Below are 18,886 nucleotides of genomic sequence, written 5' to 3' on the forward strand. Positions count from 1 at the left end.
GTCCCAGTCTTACAGGTGGCATTTAATTCTTAATATTTTTATTTTTATTTTATTTTTCTCTGTTACAGCAGCTTTTTTTTTAGTTTAATTTAACTTTTTAAATTTACATCCAAGTTAGTTAGCTAGCACATGGTGCACAATGATTTCAGTAGATTTCTTAATGCCTCTTACCCATTAAGCCAATTCCCCCTCCTACAACCCATCCAGTAACCCTCTGTTTGTTCTTCGTGTTTAAGAGTCTCTTATGTTTTGTCCGCCTCCCTGTTTTTATATTATTTTTGCTTCCCTGTCCTTATGCTCACCTGTTCTGTGTCTTAAAGTCCTCATATGAGCGAAGTCACAGGATATTTGTCTTTCTCTGACTAATTTTGCATAGCATAATACCCTCTAGTTCCATCCACCTAGTTGCAAATGGTAAGATTTCATTCTTTTTGATTGCCCAGTACTACTCCATTAGGTATATATACCACATCTCTTTATCCATTCATCCATCAATGGACATTTGGGCTCTTTGCATACTTTGGCTACTGTTGATAGTGCTGCTATAAACATTGGGGTGCATGTGCCCCTTCAAAACAGCATACCTGTATCTCTTGGATAAATGCCTAGTAGTGCAATTGCTGGGTCATAGGGTAGTTCTATTTTTAATTTTTTGAGGAAGCTCCATACTGTTTTCCACAGTGACTGCACCAGCTTGCATTCCCACCAGCAATGCAAAAGAGATCCTCTTTGTCCACATCCTCACCAACACCTGTTGTTGCCTGAGTTGTTAATGTTAGCTATTCTGACAGGTGTGAGGTGGTATCTCTTTGTGGTTTTGATTTGTATTTCCCTGATGAGTGATGCTGCACATTTTTTCATGTGTCAGTTGGCCATCTGGATGTCTCCTTTGGAGAAGTGTCTATTCATGTCTTTTGCCCATTTTTTCACTGGATTACTTGTTTTTTGGGTGTTGAGTTTGATAAGTTCTTTACAGATTTTGGATACTAACCCTTTATCTAATTTGTCGTTTACAAATATCTTCTCCCATTATGTCAGTTGCCTTTTAGTTTTCCTGATTGTTTCCTTCGCTGTGCAGAAGCTTTTTATTTTGATGAGGTCCCAATAGTTCATTTTTGCTTTTGTTTCCCTTGCCTCTGGAGATGTGTTGAGTAAGAAGTTGCTGCGGCCAAGATCAAAGAGTTTTTTGCCTGCTTTCTCCTTGAGGATTTTGATGGCTTCCTGTCTTACATTGAGGTGTTAATCCATTTTGAGTTTATTTTTGTGTATGGTGTAAGAAAGTGGTCCAGTTTCATTCTTCTGCATGTTGCTGTCCAGTTTTCCCAGCACCCCTTGCTGAAGAGACTCTTCATTCCATTGGGTAGTCTTTCCTGTTTTGTCAAAGATTAGTTGGCCATATGTTTGCGGGTCCATTTCTGGGTTCTCTATTCTGTTCCATTGATCTGAGTATCTGTTTTTGTGCCAGTACCATATTGTCTTGCTGATTACAGCTTTTTTTTTTAATTTTTTAAATTTTTAATTTTTTTTTAACGTTTATTTATTTTTGAGACAGAGACAGAACATGAACGGGGGAGGGTCAGAGAGAGGGAGACACAGAATCTGAAACAGGCTCCAGGCTCTGAGCTATCAGCACAGAGCCCGACACGGGGCTGGAACTCACTGACCGTGAGATCACAACCTGAGCCGAAGTCGGACGCTAACCGACTGAGCCACCCAGGCGCCCCAGATTACAGCTTTGTAGTACAGTTTGAAGTCCGGGATTGTGATGCCTTCCGCTTTGGTTTTCTTTTTTCAAGATTGCTTTGGCTATTCGGGGTCTTTTCTGGTTCCATACAAATTTTAGGATTGTTTGTTCTAGCTCTGTAAAGAATGCTGGTGTTACTTTGATAGGGATTGCATTGAATATGTAGATTGCTTTGGATACTATTGACATTTTAACAATATTTGTTCTTCCTATTCAGGTGCATGGAATATTTTTCCACTTTTGTGTGTCTTCAATTTCTTTTATAAGCTTTCTAAAGTTTTCAGTGTATGGATTTTTCACCTCTTTGGTTAGATTTATTCCTGGATATCTTATGGTTTTTGGTGCAATTGTAAATGGGATCGATTCCTTGATTTCTCTTTCTGTGGCTTCATTGTTGGTGTATAGGAATGCAACTGATTTCTGTGCATTGATTTTATGTCCTACAGCTTTGCTGAATTCATGACTCAGTTCTAGCAGTTTTTTTTGTGGAATCTTTTGGAGTTTCCATATAGACTTATCGTGTCATCTGCGAAGAGTGAAAGTTTGACCTCATCCTGGCTGATTTGGATGCCTTTTATTTCTTTGTGTTGTCAGATTGCAGAGGCTAAGACTTCCAATACTATGTTGAATAATGTGGCAAGAGTGGACATCCCTGTCTTGTTCCTGACCTTAGGGGAAAGCTCTCAGTTTTTCCCCATTGAGGATGATATTGGTGTTGGGTCATTCATATATGGCTTTTATGATCTTGAGGTATGCTCCTTCTATCCCTACTTTCTTGAGGGTTTTTATCAAGAAAGGATGCTGTATTTTGTCAAGTGCTTTCTCTGCATCTACTGAGAGGATCATATGGTTCTTGTCCTTTCTTTTATTGATGTGGTGAATCACACTGATTGTTTTGCAGATATTGAAGCAGCCCTGCATCCCAGGTATAGATCCCACTTCGTTGTGGTGAAATAATTTTTTTATGTATCGTTGGATCCGGTTGGTTAATATCTTATTGAGGATTTTTGCATCCATGTTCATCAGGGAAATTGGTCTATAGTTCTCCTTTTTAGTGGGGTCTCTGTCTGGTTTTGGAATCAAGGTAATGCTGGCTTCATAGAGTTTGGAAGTTTTCCTTCCATTTCTATTTTTTGGAACAGCTTCAAGAGAATAGGTGTTAAGTCTTCCTGAAATGTTTGGTAGAATTCCCCTGAAAAGCCACCTGGCCCTGGACTCTTGCTTTTTGGGAGATTTTTGATTACTAATTCAATTTCCTTACTGGTTATGGGTCTGTTCAAATTTTCTATTTCTTCCTGTTTCAGTTTTGGTAGTGTATGTGTTTCTAGGAATTTTTCCATTTCTTCCAGATTGCCCATTTTGTTGGCATATAATTGCTCATAATATTCTCTTATTATTGTTTTTACTTCTGCTGTGTTGGTTGTGATCTCTTCTCTTTCATTCTTGATTTTATTATTTGGGTCCTTTCCTTTTTCTTTTTGATCACACTGACTAGTGACTTATCAATTTTGTTAATTCTTTCAAAGAACCAGCTTCTGGTTTCATTGATCTGTTCTGTTTTTTATGATTTCAATAGCATTAATTTCTGCTCTACTCTTTATTACTTTTTGTCTTCTGGTTTTGGGTTTTATTTGCTATTCTTTTACCAGCTCCTTAAGGCATAAGGTTAGGTTGTATATCAGATCTTTCTTCCTTCTTCAGGAAGGCCTGAATTGGTATATACTTTCCTCTTAAGACCTCCTTTGCTGCGTCCCAGAGGTTTTGGGTTGTGGTGTTACCATTTTCATTGGCTTCCATGAACTTTTTAATTTCCTCTTTAACTTTTTGGTTAGCCCATTCATTCTTTAGTAGGATGTTCTTCAGTCTCCAAGTATTTGTTACCTTTCCAAATTTTTTCTTGTGGTTGATTTTGAGTTTCATAGCGTTGTGGTCTGAAAATATGCACGGTAAGATCTCGACCTTTTTGTACTCATTGAGCTCTCATTGAGTACTCATTGAGTACTCATTGAGGGCTGATTTGTGTCCCAGTATGTGGCCTGTTCTGAAGAATGTACCATGTGCACTGGAGAAGAATGTATATTCTGCTGCTTTAGGGTGAAATGTTCTGAATATATCTGTTAAGTCCATCTGGTCCAGTGTGTCTTCAAAGCCATTGTTTCCTTGTTGATTAGTTGATTAGATGATCTGTCCATTGCTGTGAGTGGGGTGTTGAAGTCCCCTACTATTATGGTATTACTATTGATGAGTTTCTTTATGTTTGTGATTGATTTACATATTTGGATGCTGTCACATTTGGTGCATAAATGTTTACAATTGTTAGGTCTTCTTGGTAGATAGACCCCTTAATTATGATACAATGCCCTTCTTCATCTCGTTAACAGTCTTTATTTTAAAGTCTAGATTGTCAGATATAAGTATGGCTACTTGGCTTTTTTTGTTGGCCGTTAGCATGATAGATGGTTCTCCATCCCCTTACTTTCAATCTGAAGTTGTCTTTAGGTCTAAAGTGGGTCTCTTGTAAACAGCATATAGATGGATCTCGTTTTCTTATCCATTCTGTTACCCTAGGTCTTTTGATAGGAGCAGTGAGTCCATTGATGATTAAAGTAAGTACTAAAAGATATGAATTTATTGCCATTATGTTGCTTGCAGAGTTGGAGTTTCTGGTGGTATTTCTCTTCCTTTCTAGTCTTTGTTGCTTTTGGTCTTTATTTGTTTGTTTGTTTTTTTCTTTCATCTTTTCTCCCCTCAGAGAGTCCCCCTTAAAATTTCTTGCAGGGTTGGTTTAGTGATCAGAAACTCCTTTAATTTTTGTTTGTCTGGGAAACCTTTTCTCTCTCCTTCTATTTTGAATGACAGCCTTGCTGGATAAAGAATTCTTGGTTACATATTTTTCTGATTCAGCACATTGAATATATCCTGCCACTCCTTTCTGGCCTGCCAAGTTTCTGTGCATGGGTCTGCTGCAAACCTGATCTGTCTTCCCTTGTAGGTTAGGGGCTTTTTTTCCTTTGCTGCTTTCATGATTCTCTCCTTGCCTGAGTATTTTGTGAATTTGACTATGATATACCTTGTTGATGGTCAGTTTTTGTTGAATCTAATGGGGGTCGTCTGTGCTTCCTGGATTTTGATGTCTGTGTCTTTCCCCAGGTTAGGAAAGTTTTCTGCTATGATTTATTCACATAACCCTCTACCCCTATTTCTCTCTCTTCCTCTTCTGGGACTCCTATGATTCTGATGTTCCTTTTTAATGAGTCACTGATTTCTCTAATTCTTAAATCATGCTCTTTTGCCTTCATCTCCCTCTTTTTTTGTGCTTCATTATTCTCTATAAGTTTGTCCTCTATATTGCTGATTGTCTGTTCTGCCTCATCCATCCTTGCTGCCGCAGCATCCATCCGTGATTGCAGCTCAGTTATAGCATTCTTAATTTCATTCTATTTTTTACTTCTTTTATCTCTGCAGAAAGGGATTCTAATCAATTTTCGACTCCAGCTAGTATTCTTATTATCGTGATTCTAAATTCTGGTTCAGACATCTTGCTTGTATCTGTGTTGGTTACGTCCCTGGCTGTCATTTCTTCCTGCTCTTTCTTTTGGGGTGAATTCCTTCATTTCATCATTTTGAAGGGAGAGAAGGAATTAATGAGGTTAAAAAATTAAAATTAAAATTAAAAAAAATACTAAAATTAAAAAATTAAAAACATACACACATAAATGATGCTAGATCCTAGGTGTGTTTTGGTCTGGGTGTTGAAAGGGGCTTGATAGATTAGAGAAAAAAGAGGAAAGAAAAAAAGGAAATTGTCTGAAAATTTGAAAAAATGAGTACACCAAAATAGAATAAAATGAAATGATGGAAGTAAAATAGTATTTGAAAAAATTTGCACAAAGGTAAAAAAAATATATAGTAGAAAAATATTTAAAAATATTTTTAATACAAATTGAAAATAAAAATGAATTTTTTATCTTTCTCTATTCATGAAAACAAAAACAAAAAAGAGAAAAAAGAAAAAAAGAAAAACTGAATATATGGACTGGCAAACAGATTGAAATATGACTGAAATTACTTCGTTTTCCCCTAGAAGTCAAACTGTGAAACGCTTTATAGTCCATAAACTAAGCAGGTGGAGAGACTTGTGTTCCTGAAGAGCGAGGTTAGCCCAGTTGGGTGGGGCTTAGTGTAATGGCTCCATTCTCCACTAGATGGCGCTGCCTAGCTTATTGGGGTGGATTATTGTGTTGCTCGTCGGTATGTGTGCGCACGCGCGTGCGCGTGTACGGCGAAAATGGAGTCTCCCAGCTGTTCAAACTCTAATATCGGAACTCTGTTCTTCCCAATCAGCAATTGCGTACCAGTCCTTTGTCTTCGGCTTCCGTCCACTCCCCGCTTTTACACTGTCTGTGACCAAGCGCCAGGCCGAACCTCCCTCCTGAGTTTTATCTCAGATGTGGCTGTTTTTCCTGACCCCTTATTTCTGAGGGACTATGGCTTTGACCCATTCTGTCCCTTTGCTGGAAATGACCGGGTGCTGGCTGCGCCCAGGAACGTTTGCGAGACTATGCTGCTGCTGATGCCCAGAGCCTGAGGCTGGGTGCCAAGCCCGCCCCAGAAGAAGTTTACGCGGTCATGTAGCAGCAGCGTTTCAGGGATTATGGAAAATCACAACACGCATCTGGCACCAGGCTTCACCCTTAACGACCTTGTTCCAGCACCAGTGCATGTGGTTGTTCTCCCGGGTCCGCTGGGGCCTTTGTCTTTGGGGGAATCACACAGCCTCTACCAGCTGTCCTCCCAGCAGGGGAACTGGCTCTCCCCGTGGCCCCAAGACCTCCAGACTTCACTCTGCTCCTGGGGATTCACCCTTGTCACCAGAGCACCGCCAGGTATCGAGCTATGGAATTTCAGACTCTGTAATCCCCTATTTATAGAGTCTTAATGGAATTTAAACCCTCTTCTTTCTCCTTTCTCCCTTTTTTGTTCAGTCCCTGCGACTGTTTCCGCTTTGCCACTTTCTCTCAGCTGCTTTTGGGGGGGGGGGTGCTTTTCCCATTTCCCCACTTCCCCCCATCTCAATCCTCTCTCTGCACGCAAAAACAGCTCCTTGCCCTCTGTGGCTTCTCTCTCCCCCAGTTCACATCTCCGTGCCGAGTAACTGCTGAATTGTGTGATTCAGGTGGTGCAGATTGTCGTGTTAATCCTCAGATCAGTTTTCTAGGTGTGCAGGATGGTTTAGTGTTGGTCTGGCTGTATTTCATGGATGGGAGACACAAAAAACTTCCATGCTGTTCTGCCATGTTGGCTCCTCCCACCTTAATATTTTTATTAACTAGATTTTTAAAAATAGTTTTTATTAGTTGTCATTTATTATTGTAGAGTTCCATGACAAAAGTTTCTGAGAGAAAGCCCATAAAGGAACATTTAATTGTGAACAACTTAAATGGGGTATATGGTGAAGGAACATAGAGAACAGTATGAAATATGATGAAGCACTAGAATTTTTGCCCAAGTTCAAAGTTAAAAAAAAAAAAAATCACATTAACAGAACTGAGCTGCAATGTGGGAATTTTCACAAGATGAATGGACAGAGAAGAGTATCCTGAGAGAAGACTCAGGTTAGTGATGTGAGGAGAATTGAACTCTTGTATTTTGTGTATATGTGTATGTTACAGTTGGTATTTTCAGATTATGCAGAAATAAGTAATGTACCCTAAAAATACCCTTTAGACTGGAGAGCTGAAATGATAATTTGAAAAGGAAATGACACTTTAAATTCTGCTCAGAAATAATGGCTTTGTAGTAATGTCCTCAGGACATTTGTAAAACTCTTCAGAGTTCTTGCGACTTACACAAACATGAAGCCGGAAGAGCAAAACTTTGATTCAAAACACTATTTGATCCTCCATAAAGCGGAAGCATTGAAATTGAAAAGAATAAGCACCTCACTATATGTTGGCTACCTTAGCAGCTAAATAGTCCTATTCCATGAAGTGCTATTAGATGATTTTTCTTGTTTCAGCATATTTTGTTTTATGGCATTGCAATAGCCAACGGGTGTGAGCGGTTTATTAAGAGCATTTAGGAAAATGAGTTTCAGATGGTTTTTGGCCATGCTAGCATTGTAGTAAAAGATCTGTCAAACTGTTCACTTACTTCTGGAAAAGTAAACTATTTGGGTCTAATATAGGTCTTCCTCACAGGGTATAGTGAGGTATCAAAACTCAAATGGTGATCTAAGTAGATTTTTTATCTATATTCTCCAATCACAACATTCAGCTAATGTGAATGTCAACTCTAAATTTCAAAATCACGTATTATGTGTACCCTCAGGTGCTATTTCATCGGGTGCTTAGCCACAATTTCTTATACATCCCATCTTATGTTAAGAATGTGTCCTCCCTGGGGCGCCTGGGTGGCACAGTCGGTTAAGCGTCCGACTTCAGCCAGGTCATGATCTCGCGGTCCGTGAGTTCGAGCCCCGCGTCAGGCTCTGGGCTGATGGCTCAGAGCCTGGAGCCTGTTTCCGATTCTGTGTCTCCCTCTCTCTCTGCCCCTTCCCCGTTCATGCTCTGTCTCTCTCTGTCCCAAAAATAAATAAACGTTGAAAAAAAAAAAAAAAAGAATGTGTTCTCCCTAGAAAAATCTACAGCATGTTCAGCTCTGTGCCAAGTACTGTATATGTGTAAGTGCCACCAAGCAGAAATATCACTCATCAAGTACTTCTTAAGAGGCATCAACTTCTAAAAATACTGGTTTAATTCTGCATTGATCTCTCTAAAAGCATGTTTTATTTTACTTAAATAGCAGGTGTACGTTAGAGAAAGTCTTTAAGCAGGGAATGATCTGTTTACCTGTTTGTTCTCCTGACTCAATGTAGAAATCGTCAAAACCTCTCAGAATATCCTTTATTTGCATATACTTTGTAATGAAACCTAGTATATTCTTAACTTTGTTGTATAATAAAGCCATGACTAACAACGTATGAAGGAGAGAAAGTTTTGGTGCTGAGATAAATAATTACTCTGTCTACTATATATTTCAGAGCTTATAATACTATTAGTGGTAAGGTGCAGAATTCACCTATCTAGATCTGTTTAGAACAGTTTATCATCTTATATGGCACATACATTGATAATTGTCCTATCCAGTGAAGAGTGCAAATGATTCTCTTTAAGTGCCGTAGCCTATCACAGTGGAATTCAAAGTACTGAGCTACACAGATCACCACCTCCACATAGCTTTGCTTGAACCTCATACATCCTTATATAACTTGGATTGTAGAAAAAAAAAACCTTCAAGCTATTTTTAGTGCCTGAGTACACTAATGCCTACACCTCTTTGTGTCCTTACATGCACCCATTGGGGGTCCAAAGGTCCTTGACTTTGCAAAGCTTCTTGTGTCTGTGTGGCAGATGGTTTACCTCTATTGAAACAGGACCCCCCCCCTTTAAAAAAAAAAAAACACTTTATTTTGAGAGAGAGAGAGAGAGCGCTAGCAGGGGAGGGACAGAGGAGAGAGAGAATCCCAAGCAGTCTCCTTAGGGCTTGAACTCATGAGCTGTGAGATCATGACCTGAGAAAAAGTCAAGAGTAAAATGCTTAACCAACTGAGCCGCCTAGGTGCCCCAGAAACAGAACATTTTGATGAAAATGGAGGAGAATATAATATGCTTTTGGCAGAAATAGAGGACTTCCCCTGCTCTCCTTACCTCCTCTGATTGACCTCCCCACTTTCTCTGAAGCTTTTAGTTCTTTCCTTGCAGAATGTGTTGCAGACAACAAAGTAAATATGATAACATGCCTGATTTGGGCTAAAGTGACTTCTCTCTGATTAATTTGTACAGATCCTTACCTTTGACCAAACCACTGCCCAATGCAAGAAGAAAGACTGGAGCAAGGGCATGAAATATTAGATGTCATCACTTCCATAATCTCCTGTATGAATATGTCCAGTTGTCAAACCTTAGGACCTTAGAGCTCTTTGGATATTTTGGGTAGAATATGATTTCTAAAAATGAATTTCTAACCTTGATCATCTTTTTTTAATTTTTTTATTTTTTAAATTTTTTTATGTTTATTTATTTTTGAGGGACAGACAGAGACAGTGGATGAGCAGGGGAGGGACAGTCTGAGGGTAAGACACAGAATCTGAAGCAGGCTCCAGGCTCTGAGCTGTCAGCACATAGCCCCATGTGGGGCTTGAACCCACAAACCATGAGACCATGACCCGAGCTGAAGTCGGACGCTCAACCAATTGAGCCACCCAGGCGCCCCTAACCTTGATCATATTTAATAAATCTAGATTATTTCCTATAGGGCTTGACAGGCACAAAGTTCACAGAAGGTGAGTGCTTCCTGGAAAACCTAGTTCTTTGTATTGTGTGACCCAGCAGGACTTGGCCAGCCATACAACATAATAACTGGACTCCAAAGACTCCTTTCAGGCTACCGTCATTGCAAAGCATGGGTTCTGATCACTTTCCAGCTGTGTGGCCTTGGTCAAGATGCTTAACCAGGGCATTTTGAGCCCATTTCCTCATCTGCAGCATGAGTATGCCATCCAGGTTACAGGGGTCATCAACACACTGAGCATTTACTATGCACCAGGCACTGTTCTAGGGCCTGGGGATATAAGGCGATGAATAGCACAGACAAGGTCTTTTGGAATTTACATACTAGTGGGAGAGTCAGACCAAAAAGAAAAAAAAAAAAATCAAGATAATTTCAGATGGTAAAATGGACTGAAAAACACAGTGGTGATATAGAAAGTGGGTGAGAGGTACTTTCATAGATAGGGTAGTCAAAGAGGGCCTTCCAATGGCACTAACATTGGGAGCTGAGCTGAATAATAACATGGAGCTAGCTATGTGAAGATAAGGCACTGAGTGCTCTGGGCCAAGGGAGCTGCCAGTATGGAACTTTTAAGCGGGAACAATGTTGGTGTGTTGAGGAATGGAAAAGCACTTGAGGAAAGCAGTCAGCGTGGCTTGAGGGCAGTGAGGAAAGGAAGGTGTGGCATGAGATGAGGTTCAGTGGAACTTGACAGTTTAAGCAAGGGGGTGACCTGATGTCGTTTCAGAAGCTCACTCTGGTCACTGAGCAGGGAGAATGGGAGAGGAGCAAGGGGAGAAGCAGGGAGACCAGTTAGGAGGTTCTTGGCTGTGGAGATTAAATGGTCTTATAAGTAAAGTATCCAGCATCGCCCCAAGCAAACAGCAGCTCCCTGATAAATAATTCAGCCTCTCCTCTCATCATGTTCTTGGATCTTGTGATTTCTTTTCCCCCAACAGAGGTTCAGTATTCACCGTTAGATTAACTTCACTTGGCCTCTCTTAAACCAAGCTGGCTACATCACGACAGAGCATTCCTGTCGCTCTCGGGCTGAGGAACTGATAAATTGTGAAGACTGCATAAGCATTCCTTCATATATTCGGTGTGCTGCCGGCCACTGCTCCTGCTACCTACTGCCCTGCACAGTGAAACTAGGTGTTACTTAGTAAAAAAGAGTCATGTGGTCAAGTAAATTGGAAACACTAGGCTAATAGGCTTTTTCAGCAGAACTTCTCATAAAGGACTGAGACTATGTACTCTGTATCGCCAGGCAGGAGACATTATGTCATATTTCCCCAACTTATCTGATCTCAGAAGGCTAAAGTTCTACTGGAAAGACTCTGGAAAACACTTTCAAGCTGTAATTGGGCAACTATTTTTCAGAGTCTGATGATCTGATTAATGGGTTAGTTAGATGTGTCAGTGTCCTTTGGCACAAACAACAGAGGACATCTCTAGCGAAGTTAAGCAAAAAGGAATTCAGTGGAAGCCTATGGAATCTCTGAGAATTGACAGTGTAGCTGGTGAGCCAAATGTGGGAATCAGCAGGACAGGAGAAAGCAGTGGGCTGAGGGAGCCAGAATCCAGCGGTGGGCAATCTGGCCAGGCTACCCACCCAGACGATCACAGCTCCAGTGTTCTGCAGCTGCTTGGTCTTTCGGTTGGAGGTGTACATTCCAGGAAGGGAGCACCACATGGACCTTGCTTTGCAGGTTATCAACTTTTAGAAAATATGACTTTAGTGGCCACAAACAATCCTTTACTGTAGTTTGCCAAGGCCCTGTTGTTAGAAACTTGAGTTGTTGCTTTTTCTTTTCTCAGTAATGCTGTGATGAATATCACTATGCATAATACTTTTGTTTTCATTCCTTCAAAAATTTTTTGGATTATTCTTAGATATGGAATTATTGGGTCAGAGAACATAAACACTTTAAAGCTCATATTGCCAACTGTCTTTCCAAAAATGTACCATTATAGAGTTTCTGTGATGTGGGGGATGGGTATGTCACCACACCTTTGCCAACACTGGGAGTTTGTGACATACTACTTTAAAAAGAAATTCAAATTGGATGAAATTACTTGCTCCCAGCTGGGGAGATTTCTGGAATCTATAAAACAGAGGGTGATTTTGGCAGGCTATATAGATGAGTGAGGTAACTAGTCTAGTCATCTGAAGAAATGTGTGGGTCTAAAGCAATCCTACTTGCTTCAACCATACTGAGTGATAGCTATGTCCTTAGATCCACACTGATTTCCTCTGACAGGTCAGGCAAAAGGCCAAAGACTCCCAATATGAATCTATCGATTATAACTTAGTTTTTTAAAAAAAAATCACTATTTTTATACTATGTTTAGAAGAGAGAAATTATTTAATAACTCAAATGTAAGTTTTTTGGGTGATGTTAGCTGTTTTCATTTTTTTACATGTGATTTTTCAGGTTAGTTTTTCACGTGTGTAAGTGTATGAGTGTGGTCCTGTGTTGCGTGATGAGGATTGGGGGTGATAGAGAGGAGTATATTTCTGGTACATTAAAAGATCAAGCCAAGCAATGCTGTCTCCTTCCACCCGCCCTCCCCCCTACCCCCCAAACAAGGGACACCTAGATGGGTATCTTTTTTTTCCCCTACTATATCTTGATATATTTAGTTGGGGGAAACCTTCTCCTCCCTGATGATTTTTGAGATGGAATGCTGTAAAGTCTTCCTGCACTAAGAGTTAAAAAATTGGACCTACATATTCTTATTCTCCAAATCTTATCTTGTGTTTGATTAGAACAGTAGCAATATTGAACATCCATTATGGTAGCAAGGTAGGGGAGTGAGACATATCTCCCCTAAACTTCCTACCCTACATCATCAGGGGTGATGAGACGTCTCCAGCTTCTGCACCAGCGAGAACCCAGCACTTTTGGTGTGGGTTTGCCCCTTTAACAACAGAGGTCAGATTAGGAGTGACCCTCCCTTAAGCCTCTGTCCCCCAACAGCAAAGGTCAAGAAAAAGTCCTCATTTTGGGGTCAGTTGGTTAAGTGTCTGACTCTTGATCTTGGCTCAAGTCATGGTCTCATGGTTGGTGAGATCGAGCCCCAAGTTGGGCTCTGTGCTGACAGCATGGAGCCTGCTTGGGATTCTCTGTCTCCCTCTCTCCCTGACCCTCTTCTGAACACTCTCTCTTTCTCTCTCAAAATAAATAAATATACATTAAAAAAAAGAAGTCCTCATATTAAACAGTGGTCAGGAGAAGACCACAGACACCTCTCCTTTCCCTCCTCACAACTTCTCACAACCACTCCTACCATTATTTTTCCTTAACCTGCCAAGACTGAATTTATCCAATTCCTTATCCCTGGTTAGGTCAGCTATCATGAGAAGCCCCAGACTCCTATGCCACCTCTAACATTTAATACTTGTCAGGCTGAATATGTCCCTTTCTGTTCAGGATTCACAGTCCAACAGAAGCAATATTCCCTATGTCCTCAACCTCCATTCTGAATGTTCTGTTGCCATCTGGTTTCCATTTAGAAAAGAGGTTGAAGATAGAGGGGATTTTGCAACTACTGGACCGTGAATCCTGAAGGACAGCAAGGGAAAATTTGTGATCTCCATGTATAATCTCACTCGGAAATAACATTGGAGATCTTAAGTTTGTGTTCCTATGTGCAGGTGTGGCTCAAAAGTCCCCCCTCCATTTTTGTGATAGACACTGAGATCTCATGGATAACCCCATGGGACTATGATTTCAAAGAGATAAAAGATCCTAGACAACTCCCAGAGTGCCTTCTGAACACAATGTGTTCAAACCAGGCCAAAACATCATGCTGCCCAAGAGGGGAGCACATTCTGGATCTAGGGTATTTGTATTCAAGAGGCTACCTATCATCTTGGAAAGGATCTTGGGCAAGATTTAAGAAACTTGGGTTCTTCCATGAACTAGTTATGTGAACTTGGGCAAGAAATGTACTGTCATTGTGCCTCAGTTTCCTTATGAGTTAAATCACTGTTTCCTAGACACTAGTCCACAGACCAGCTACGTCAGAATCACATGGGGGCTCTCAGAACTCAGATGCCAGGTTCTTGTATCTGAGATCCTGGTTCAGCAAGTCTGGGGTAGGGCCTAGGACCTGATATATATGTACTTTTTTTTAATTACGGTAAGTTCAAACCTATGCAAAAGTAGAGAAGGTAGTATAATGAACCCTCTTGAATATATCACCCAGCTTTAACAATTATCCTTTAATTAATTATATGTGTTTTAGTAGGTTTCTCCACAAGATACAGACTTTAAAATATTCACAATACCATTTTACACCAGAAAAAATAACAGTAGTCTTTTAATATTATCAAAACTCTTGTCAATGTCCACAAATCCACAATTGTCTGATGAATAATGGTTTCTTTTTGTTTGTTTGAATTGAAATCCAAATAAGGATCGTACAATATCATTGGTTCATATACCTCTTAAGTAACTTTTAATCCATTGGTGTTCCTCAATTTAATTTTTTTCTCCTTTAAACCTTTTGTTGAAAAAAAAACTGGGTTGTTTGTGCTGAAGACTTTCCCATAGTCTGGATTTTGCTGATTGCATCCTTACCTCCCATGTTTATTTTCTGTAAAACAGAAATTTGACCTAGAGGTTTGATCTGACTTAGGTTCAAAAGTTTTGGCAAGAATACTTCATAAGAGGTACTGTGCATTTTCATTAGGGTCACATAATGTCTGGTTGTGTCTCTTTTTGTAACATTAGCAGCCATTTATGGTCATTGCCTGTGTCCATTAATTCATTATGGTTGCAAATGATGATATCCTAACCCCAGCATTCCTTTTTCACTTATTAGGTGGAATAATACAGAGAAACTTGCCCTCATCTACTACTTACTGATTTTGCAGTACAGTTCAGTAGGAAACATACCCTAAATTCTTTCATTTTCCAGTTTTCTTTTTTTTTTTTTAATTTTTTTTCAACGTTTATTAATTTTTTTGGGACAGAGAGAGACAGAGCATGAACGGGGAGGGGCAGAGAGAGAGGGAGACACAGAATCGGAAACAGGCTCCAGGCTCCGAGCCATCAGCCCAGAGCCTGACGCGGGGCTCGAACTCACGGACCGCGAGATCGTGACCTGGCTGAAGTCGGACGCTTAACCGACTGCGCCACCCAGGCGCCCCTCATTTTCCAGTTTTCAAAGTCATTTTGATGCTGAGATATTACTATGATCCTCCAAAGTGAGCATTGAAGTTTCATTATTATTTTTAGTATCGTTCTAACCTCGTGGATTTTTAACATATTTGATGTGCTCTGGTCTACTGCAATTCTTATTCTTAGAATTCCTCTCTTTGGCCAGTGGCAGCTTCTTCAAGTTTTCTCTTGAGTTCTTTGGACACATGGCATTGGTCTTTGATAGTTTCCTTGTTTTCTGAAAATGACAAGTTCTCCAGGCTCATCTTGTACATTATTTACTCCAGACTTAAAATATTGCTCAAGCTTTAGTGGAATTCATATTGTTAAGACTCTTCAGTTAATTCTGATGGGCAGCCAAGCTTGGGAACCACTGGGCTAAATCTGAGTTTCCTTTCAACTCCAAAACACTGCTTTGTTTTATTTTTTCTTATTAAAGTAGGAAAAATTTATTTGGAATGATTTTTTAATATTTATATGAAATAAACATATATTTTGACAACCGATATTCTTAGCTGCACTTTCAAATGTATCTCTCCTGAAATATCTTCATACACTTTGACCCAGAAATGCCACTTTTGGAAATCTGATCTAAGGAAATGATTTTAAAAATGGAAAATGCATTCATCAAAGCTTTATTTGCAAACTGTAAAAAGTTAGACATAGCTCAAACATCCAAAAATAGGAGAGTAGTTAGGTAGATTGCAGAGAATTTACTGGAAGGGATATCATGAGGCCATTAAATGATGCCTAGGAGGACTATGCAGCCAGATGCAAAATTGTATTTATGACATTATGTTAAAATATGCATATGAAAGTGTTTAAAATGGAATATGCCAAAATGATAGCAGTTGGTTAGTAACCTAATGGGTGATTTCTCTCTACCCTCCCCCTTTTCCGATTTTTTCCCCCCAAATTAGTTATACATGTATTTGGAAATTCTACAAGTCTGTGATATTACATGATTGACTGACATGCAGTCCCTTGTCATTTAGAAACAACAGGCTTAGGGAAAAGGAGCACAAAACGTAAGATAGAACCCAGAGTTTGGGGCGTTATCTGGGGAGTGGTGGGGGAGCTATGAGCACCAGGCTGAGAAGGGCCAGGGTTGGGGGGTGACAGTGGACATGACAGTGCCCCCCCCCCTTTGGGCTTACCTGATCATTGTCTTCATTAAGCTCACAAATGGTTCACCTATGAGCATGAGGAATCTTTAAAAGCTCTTTAGTCTCCCTGTTGACCATCTCTGGCATGTCCTCATTGAGAGCACTGTGGATAGTTTTCACACCAAGGGCTTCGAAGAACGTGGCTTGATGGTGAGGATGACTGTCCAGCCTGTCTGGACAGTCTGTCCAACATGACTGTCCAACATGACTGGCATGTTGAGGAATTTGGCTTCAATATATTCAGGTAACCAAGGGAGTATCCATCAAAGTTTGTTTGGGGCTTGCCCTCTTCATTGCTTGGCCTTCTGACAAGCTCCTTTAGGTTGTATGTATTGATAGGTGAGGCATATTTTCTCAACTCCTACCTCCCCAGCACCTGGAAGGTCCTGCCCTGGCTTTCTCTCTCTTGACAGGAGGTGGAAGCGGAGGGTGAGGAAGCGAATAAGCACCGGCTAACCAGGCTTCTTTCACCCCCATCTCTTGACATCTACTCAGGGGCACTTATCAGTACTTCCCCCACCTGGGAGAGGAGACCTTGTGAGGGAAAAGGTGGAAAGGCAGGTAGGAGCCACATTACAGAGGACTTGGAGGGCTGGACTGAGAAATTTAGATTTTCTCCTTTAGAAATTACAGGGGTTTTTGAGCAAGGGAGTGACGCCATCTGACCTATAATTCAAGAGAACCACTCTGGTGGCTGCGTAGGAGAGGTTGGCGTGAGGTAAAATCTTTGGGAGGGCAGCCAAAATCACACAGGTCAGGTGAAGAAAGGCCACAGGAGCTTGAACAGAGGTGGCAGCAGCAGGAAGGATGGATTTACCTACCCATGAAAAAGATTCTGTTGCCTTTTCCTCCTTAGCACACAGCACACTTGTATTTGTCCCATTGCCACTGTAACGAATTGCCACAAACTAGTGGCTTAAAACAATACAAACTGGTTCTCTTGTAATCCGGGATGTCAGAAGGGTGTTGGCAGGGCTTTGTTCCATCTGCGGGTTTCTGGGGAGAATGTATTTACTTGCCTTTTCCAGCTCCTAGAGGCCACCTGTGTTCCTTGGCTTGGGCTCCTCCCTCAATCTTCAAGGACATCACTCCAAGCTGCTTGCACCCTTGCAGCCCCTTTTCCGACTTTGGCCCTCTGCCTCTCTCTTATAAGGACACTGGGATTACATTGGTCCCACCCACATAATCCAGGACAGCCTCCTCATCTCAGGATTCTTAATGACATCGGCAAAGTCCTTTTTGGCTAGGAACATATAACACAAGTTCTAGGGACATCTTTGGGGGCCATTCTTCTGTCTGCCACACTGCTCATGCTGGTCTCCCACATGGTTAAAAGAGTTATGAAGCCAAATTCTGGCCAATGGAATGTGACCAGAGAAATATGATTTTTACTCTTCCCTCCCAGGCCTGGCCCATAAAATCTCCCTTGTAGTCCTCATGCTCTGTCCCTTTCCCTGCACTGGGGACAGCAGCAGGAGGGCAGAGTCAGAAGATAGAAGCACCTGGGACCCTCGAGAATGAACCAGAATGCTGTCTGCCACTGGAACATCCATAATGAGCGGAGTGAAAAATAAACCTCTGTGTTAAGTCACCAAACTTGGGAGTTTGTTGTTAGCTAGCATTGCTTACCCTAGTATCTCAACTAAACTGATTATTGTTTGAGACTGAGAGTGAGGAACAGGATGGTTTAGAGCCTCAGGAAGTGGGCAGGCTGGAGGCTATTAGTCAAGATACAAATTCAACTTGGAAATAAGAATAAATAAGAATCCATTACCTCAGAGTAAAAACGAAGTAAGGCAATAGATCTAAAGACGTTTCATAAATGCTTCTCTTTTCTATATTTTTATTAGGCTTTCACAGGAGCCCGTTCTGGGGAGGACTGAATATATTTAGATGAGCAGATTCATTTGTGGTCTTGCTTTGATCAGATACCTGAGAGGCTTCATAGCAACAGGGATGGAGAGTTACAGGAATGGGCCATGTCCCAGTGCAGGAGGGACAGGGCTGGAAGGACAAGGGGCTGGGGAAGAGATAGTAGCCCTGACCGGTGGTCAAGGTTTCTGGCTGAGACCAGTTTTGATGGAAGTCTTAAGCATTTTTTTTGTTTTACGTATACTTAGAAGTAATAAAAGAAATAATAAAACATTTTAAAATTTAAAGTGAATATGCTATAAAGTGAACATTTCCAGTGGTAATGGCTAACAACTTGTTTAGATTACCTGGGTGTTTCTCTATTCATGCGCTAACACACACACACACACACACACTTTCAACTTCCTTTTTATACTTGGTATATCTTGAATAGACTTCCTAATCATTGCCTATAAATATTCCTTATGCTGTAACTATTATTGATAGACATTAAGTTGTTTCCATTTTTTTCTGATGACAAATACTGTCTCAGTGAACATCCTTTGAGCACTTTAAGAGCACTTTACAGAGTCTATCCACTGGAGGACAAATAAATTCCTGGG

The sequence above is a fragment of the Herpailurus yagouaroundi genome, unplaced genomic scaffold (assembly GCF_014898765.1).
Source record: "Herpailurus yagouaroundi ecotype Mexico unplaced genomic scaffold, PumYag 159, whole genome shotgun sequence".
NCBI lineage: Eukaryota > Metazoa > Chordata > Mammalia > Carnivora > Felidae > Herpailurus > Herpailurus yagouaroundi.